Below are 7,177 nucleotides of genomic sequence, written 5' to 3'. Positions count from 1 at the left end.
TTAAATTTTATTGGTTAGAATTTTATAGAGAATTTTTGCATCTATGTTCATAAGGGATATTTGTGTATAATTTTCTTTTTTAGTGATGTCTTTGTATGGTTTGGTATAAGGGTTATGCTTACTTCATAAAATGAATTTGTGAGTTTTGCATTCTTTTCTAAGTTTTGTAATAATTTGAGTAGAATAGGTATTAGCTCTTCTCTGTGTGTTTGTTAGAATTCACCAATAATACAGTCATCTGTGCCAGGACTCTTTTTAACTTGGGAGTTTTTAATGACTTGATCAATTTCTTCTTTTATTGTAGGTCTGTTCAAGTTTTCTATTTCTGTCCATGTTTGTTTAGGTAGATAATGTATTTCTAGAAATTTGTTCATTTCTTCTAGATGTTTAAATTTGTTGGAATACAGTTTTTATAGTATTCTGTTATAATCTTTTTTTGTTTGTTTTGATTTTGTTGTGATGTCACCCATGCCATTTTTTTTATTCATGTTATATGTATTTCCTCTTTTTCTTTTGTTAGATTTGCCAGTGATTTGTCAAATTTATTAATCCTTTCCAAGAATCAACTTTTTGTCTTCTTGATTCTTTCTGTTTTTCTGTTTCATTTATTTCTGTTCTAATTTTATTATTTCTTTTGTTCTGGTGACTGGCTATTGGCTTATTTTGCTGCACTTTTTCTAATTGTTGGAGGTGTTAGGTTAAGGTGTTGATTTGGTTCTTTATTCTTTTTTGATATTATTGCTATAAATTGCCTTCTGAGCACTGTTTTTGATATGTCATAAATGTTTTGTTATGTTGTGTAATCATTCTTGTTTGATTCAAGGAATTTTTAAAATTCCATTCTTTATTTTTTCTATTACCTGGTAGTTTTTAAGGTGTTATTCAATTTCCATGTACTTGATTTTATTTCCTTGATCTTCCTATTGCTGATTTCTAATTTTACATCATAGTCATCTGAGAAGATGCTTTGTAGTATTGGGATGTTTTAAAATTTACTGAGGTGTGCTTTATGGCCTACTATATGGTCTATTTTGGAGGATGTGCACTAGAAAAGATTGTATATTGTGCTGTTGTTGGGCTGAGTGTTTTGCATATGTCTATGAGGTCTAGTTGGTTGATTGTGTTGTTTAGGTTTCTGTGTCTTTGTTGAGTGTCTTTAGTTGTTATGTCCTTCATCAGAAGTAGTTTATTCAAATCTCTTTTAGTGTGGAGTTGTCTATTTATTTCTTAATTCTATCATAATTTGAATTATGTATTTTGAGGCTCTTTCCTTGGTAGCACAGCTATTTATTATGGTTGCATCTTCTTGTTCAATTGACGCTTCTATTGTGATATAATGTTCTTCTTTGTTTCTTATACTAGTTTTTGCCTTAAATTCTATTTTATCAGAAATTAATATTGCAACTCTTGCTTTTTGATTGCCATTAGCTTGATAGATTTTTTTCTATCCTTTGATGTTTAGTCTACTTTTGTCTCTGTATGTCAGGTATGTCTCTTACAGACAGCATATTGAAAGGTCCTGTTTTTTATCCTTTCTACAGCTTTCTGTCTCTTGACAGATGCATTTAATCCATTTATGCACCATTTATCGATAGGGGCCGGTTAGCTCAGTTGGTTAGAGCGTGGTGCTAATAACGCCAAGGTTGCGGGTTCGATCCCCGTAGGGGCCACAGAGTTGGACTTTTTAGGAGCTCTGGTAGCGTAGTGGTTACGAATCGGGATGCGAACCTTAGGGTCAGCATTTCGAAACTACCAGCTGTTCCGCGGGAGAAAGATGAGGCGTTCTGCTCCCGTAAAGATTTACAGCCTCGGAAACCGCTATGAGTCGGAACCGACTCCACGGCACATAACAACAACAACATGAATTGATTGCTGCCAATTTTCTGTGTGTTTTTTGTTGTTGTTACTGCTGGTTTCTTTGTTCCACATACTTTGCTGTGCTGAGTTCATTTTTTTTATTATTGCTTTTCTTTTCATTTTCTTTATTGCTGTTGCTTTAATGTTTACTAAATCTTTATAGCTTTTCTCTTTTATATTTTGTTGTGAAGGTGTATTAATTTTCTTTGAGGTTACTCTGTAATTTTAAAATTTCTTCCTCAATTTTAAAGTCTGTTTTATCTTGAAATCTACTTAACTTGCTTGTTAGTAGGAAGTTCTGTAACTACTCCATTTTTCTGCTTTGTAGTTGTCTTCATTATAAATTGTTATCTCTGGTTCCCTATTTTCAGTTTTGTAGGTTTGTTTTACTTTAAATACTTCTATATCTGGATTGAGTTCTGGATAGTGTTGTCACATATGTTCATCTCAGATTATTGTCTACTGTCATTGGCTGTCATTCTCAAGAGCACCCACTAATATTTTTCATAAAATGGTCTTGTTATTACAAATTGCTTTAATTTCTATTTATCTGGATATGTCCTAATTTCATCATTGTATTTGAGGGATATATTTTCTGGGTATATGATTCTTGGTTGGCAACTTTTTCTTTCAGGGTTTTGTATATGCCATCCACTTGCCTTCTTGCCCACATGGTTTCTCCTGAGAAATCAGAGTTTAGTCTTACAGGTTCTCTTTTGTAGGTAACCATTTATTTTTCTTGGACTGCTCCCAGGATTCATTCCTTGTCTTTGGTTTTGGAAGTTTAATTATGGTATGTCTTGGTGAGTTTCTTTTGAGATCTATCCTGTTTGGTGTTCATTCATCTTCCTACATGTTTATTATCTTGTCTTTCAGGATGTTAGGGAAGTTTTCTTCTAACAACTCTTTGGCAAATTTTTGATCACACATAAATTATTCATTTTCATGGTGTCCCATGTAAATCTTATGCTTCCTTTGGATTTTTTCCTTCTGTTTGGATTGCTCTTCTAGCACATTAGCATAGAGATATCAAGCTCACTGATGTGGGCTTCCAATGATTCATATCTACATCTTTACTCTTCAATGTATTGTTCATTTCTGAAATTTTAGTATTAATCTTCTAGATTTCTATAGGCAGGTTTTGCACTTCAAAAATTTCTTCATTTATTTTGGCCGTCTTCTGAAATTCTTCTAAAGTTTTTTTCTGTGTTCTCTTTGCTTTTGTTGATCTTTGTCTCATTCTGTTGAAAATACCTAAATTCTTTTGAATACTTTCTCAAGTAACCTTTTTTCAACTTAAAAATGTTCTCTAGCTCTGCATCTTGGACACTTGTTTGAGCCCCTCTGTTTTGTTTCTTCATGTAAACTGAAATTATATGTTGTCTTGGAGACATTATAGTTCCATATTTGTATTTAATTAATGATTGTATGTTGGGTGTTCTTAGGGTCTCACTAAATGCCTCCTGTTGGTTGTGATGAGAAAATGGAAATATGTTCATTGTTCTCTGTTTGGCCTTTGTGCAGCTCTGATTCCGGTGGGTTTGTCTGGTGTTGACTTGCTCTAAAGCAAATGGTAAAGGAAATCCTCTAGGATGAAAAGAAAGGGCACTGGATAGTAACTTGAAGCCATATGAAGAAATAACACTAGTGAAGGTAACTACATAGGTAAATACAAAAGCCAATATTATTTTAATTTTGGTTTGTAACTCTTTTTTCCTATAAGATTTAAAAGATGATTTAATAAAAAAAATTATGATTCTAGTTTAAAGGTATAAAATATAATTTCATAAAGGTAAAAAATATTATTTGTAACTGATACAAAAGAGTAGGAGCATTTCTGTATAGACTTATAGTTTTATATGCTATTGAAGCTAAGATGGTATTAATTTAAAGCAGAATGTTGTAAGTTTAAAAGATTAATTACAATCTGCAGAATAACTACTAAGAAAACAAATGAAAAAATATATATAAAAGAAAATGAGAAAGTCAATACAGTGCAAAAAATTAAACTAAAGTCAGTAATAGAAGAATTAAAGGACAAAAAATATTTAAGAAATATAGAAGACAGGTGACAAAATGACAAAACTAAGTTTTACCTTATCAATTATTCCTTTAAAAATAAGTAAGTTAAACTCTCCAATCAAAAGACAAAGATTGGCAAAATGGATTAAGAAAAATAATGCTCTAACATATGCTGTCTACGTGAGAGAGGAATAGATGTTCTAGCCAGATCATTAAAAAGGAAGATAGAAGAAAAACTGATGTATTCCAATTGAGGCATTGGCAAAGAATATTGAGAGTACCATGGAGTGTCAAATGAATAAATAAACCAGTCTTAAAAGAAACACAACCAGAATGCTCTTTGGAAGCAAGGATGGTGAGACTTCAGCTCACTGACTTTGGTCATATCATCAGAAAAGACCAATCACTATAAAGTATATCATGGTTGTTGATGTTGAGGGTTAGTGAAAAGAAGGGAAACCCACAATGAATGCATTGACATAACATCAACATCAATGGGCTCAAACATACCAACAATCATGAATATGGCATGAAATCAGGAAATGTTTCATTCTGTTATACATTAGGTCCCCATGAATTGGAGCTAACTCAATGTCAACTAGCAAGAATAATAATAGTTGGAGACTTAAATGTCCCTTTTCCATAATGAACAGAAAAGGTGAGACATAAGATCAGTAAGGAAGCAGAAGACTTGACCATTGAACAACACTATAACTTGTTAGGTGCGGTTGAAACAGTTCAGATTCATATCAACCTTCTGTACAACAGAATGGAACACTGCCCTGTGCTATGCCATCTTCACAATTGCTGTGTTTAAGCTCATTGTGGCAGTCATACTGTGTCAATCCATCTTGTCAAGAGTCTTCCTCTTTTTTGCTGACCCTCTACTTTACCGAGCATGATGTCCTTCTGATAACATGCCCAAAGTACATAAGACACAGTCTCACCATCCTTGCTTCTAAGGAGTATTCTATCTCTACTTTTTCAAGACAAATGTAAAGTCCATAATATATTCAATATTCTTTACCAACACAATACTTCCAAGGCATCAGTTCTCCAGTCTCTCTTATTCACTGCCTAGTTTTTGCATGTGTAAGTTGTTGAATGCTGTGGAAGGAACAGCTGGTGAGCGTGAACCACCCACCTTTGCAGTTCAAAAGACTTTGCAGTCTGATGCCTTAGCCCACAGCACCACACATATGAGGCAACGTAAGATACCATGACTTTGGTCAGGTACACCTTAGTTCTCAAAATGACAATCTTTGCTTTTTAACACTCTAAACAGGTCTTTTGCAGCAGATTTACCCAATGCAATATGTTGTTTGATGTCTTTATGAGCGTTGATTATAAATCCAAGTAAAATTAAATCCTTGACAACTTCAATTTTTCCTCTGTTTATCTAGATGTTGCCTATTGGTCCAGTTGTGAAGATTATTTTTTTAATAAACCAATTAGGCCTAACAAATATACATAAAACAGTCCACCCAAAAGAGTTTTGCTTTGTTTCTTAAATGCATAAGGAACATTCTATAGGATTGACTATATGTTAGGCCAGAAAACCCAAACTAAACCCACTAGATTCTGACTCATTTGTTGTTATGTGCCGTGGAATCAGTTCTGACTCATAGCCACCCTGAACAGGGTTTCTGAGGCTATAAATCTTTACAGGAGCAGAAAGCCTCATCTTTCTCCTGTGGAACAGCTGGTAGTTTCGAACTGCTGACCCTGAGGTTAGCAGCCCAATTTGTAATCACTACGCTACCAGATTCTGACTCATAGGACAGAGTAAAACTAGCCCATGGGGTTTCTGAGATTGGAAATCTTTTTAGAAACAGACTGCTACATCTTTCTCCCATGGAATAGCGGATAGGCTCAAATGGAGTGTCAGATGGATTTGAGTCCCCGACCTTTCAGTTAGCAGTTGAGCATTGTAACCATTATTCCACCAGGGAAACTCAGTCAAGAAAACGAGTTTCAATAAATTTAGAAAGATTGAAATCATATAAAGCATCTTCTCAAAAAATGGAATGAAAGTACAAATCAAGAATAGAAGGAAAGCAAAAATCTGCAAATATATGCAGATTAAAACAACTCAGTCTTAAATGAATAATAGGACAAAGAAGAAATCAGTTACAGCCGAACAGCTGTACAATCCAAACAGTATAGTAGTGGGACTATAGCTTTATTCCACTAACTTAATTAAATCTTCCTCGTGAAAAGAGGTTCACCAGAAACCCAGAGTAGGTGATCCTAGAACTTGTAAGCAGATCTGAGCTGTATTAATCTTGGACTATAGCGAGTGCTTTGCCACACTTCCCAGATCCCTCCGATAGCAATAAAAGACTTACCCCCTCAGCTGCTGAGAGTGACATTGGATGATAGTTTTCAGCTGGGAATTACCCTTGGTTATCATTTGATTTTTTTTTTTTTTTGTCTAATATGCCTCTTTTCCTGAGGGTAGGCTGCATCCAGTATTGATGGAATAGAAGGCCCAAACCCTTCCCTCCAACTCTTGACATAACTCAAGGTTCATCAGACTTTTGTTGTGATTGTCTCACAACCCACCTTTCCCTCTCAAATTCTTCCTTCTTTCCCACCATTGGCAGTGGCATGTTGGAGCTGGTTTGTTCTCAGTCATGGGAACCAACTGCTAAATTTGCAGGAACTTTGCAAGCTGTTTGATGTCATGTTGCTAGAAGCTTGAAATCAGTCAGGTGGGAGTATTTACATCATGGACACTACAAATTAGGGTCTTCTTCCCCTAGAGAACAGGTTGTTAAACATTTACTGGCATACCACTGTCCACAGGTGTTGATCACAAGAGCACTCCTTAATAAACCTCCTACATGTATCTGAAGGAGCTCTGGTAGCTAGTGGGTTATAACTTGGGCTGCTAACCTCAAGATCTGTAGTTTAAATCTACCAGATGCCTCATGGGTTAAAGATGAGGATTTCTGTTCCTATAAAGATTTACAGTCTTGGAAACCCTCTCCAGGGTCACTATGAGTTGGAGATGACTCGGGGCACACAACCACCTCACGTATCTCAGTTTGTTTCTGAGGGAGTCTGCTCTGCAATGCACATACACAAGTAGTTATAAAGCTAAAAGCTCTTCTTCGCCACTGAATCTACTTCTTCTCATCACAACCCTACAGGACGAAGTAGAATTGCTCCATTGGATTTCCAAGGATATGAGTAAGCTAACTAATATAAGGTAAGCTAACTGCCAGATCTTTCTCCCATGGAGAAATCGGTTAGCAGCTGTGGTTAGCTTAACCACTTAACCACTGCACCACTA

At 35.2% G+C, this 7,177-nt stretch overlaps 1 non-coding gene across 1 annotated transcript; it reads left to right on the top strand.

The window, feature by feature from the left end:
* The first annotated feature begins 1,596 nt into the window (after positions 1-1,596).
* Positions 1,597-1,670, top strand: TRNAI-AAU. Its single transcript has one exon. It is a non-coding gene; the product is annotated as a tRNA-Ile (tRNA).
* Positions 1,671-7,177: the final 5,507 nt, after the last annotated feature.

This window comes from Chrysochloris asiatica, unplaced genomic scaffold (genome assembly GCF_000296735.1).
Source record: "Chrysochloris asiatica unplaced genomic scaffold, ChrAsi1.0 scaffold00017, whole genome shotgun sequence".
NCBI classification, from domain to species: domain Eukaryota; kingdom Metazoa; phylum Chordata; class Mammalia; order Afrosoricida; family Chrysochloridae; genus Chrysochloris; species Chrysochloris asiatica.
The sequence above is the reverse complement of the archived record's forward strand: the minus strand, read 5'-3'. Positions and strand labels throughout refer to the sequence as shown.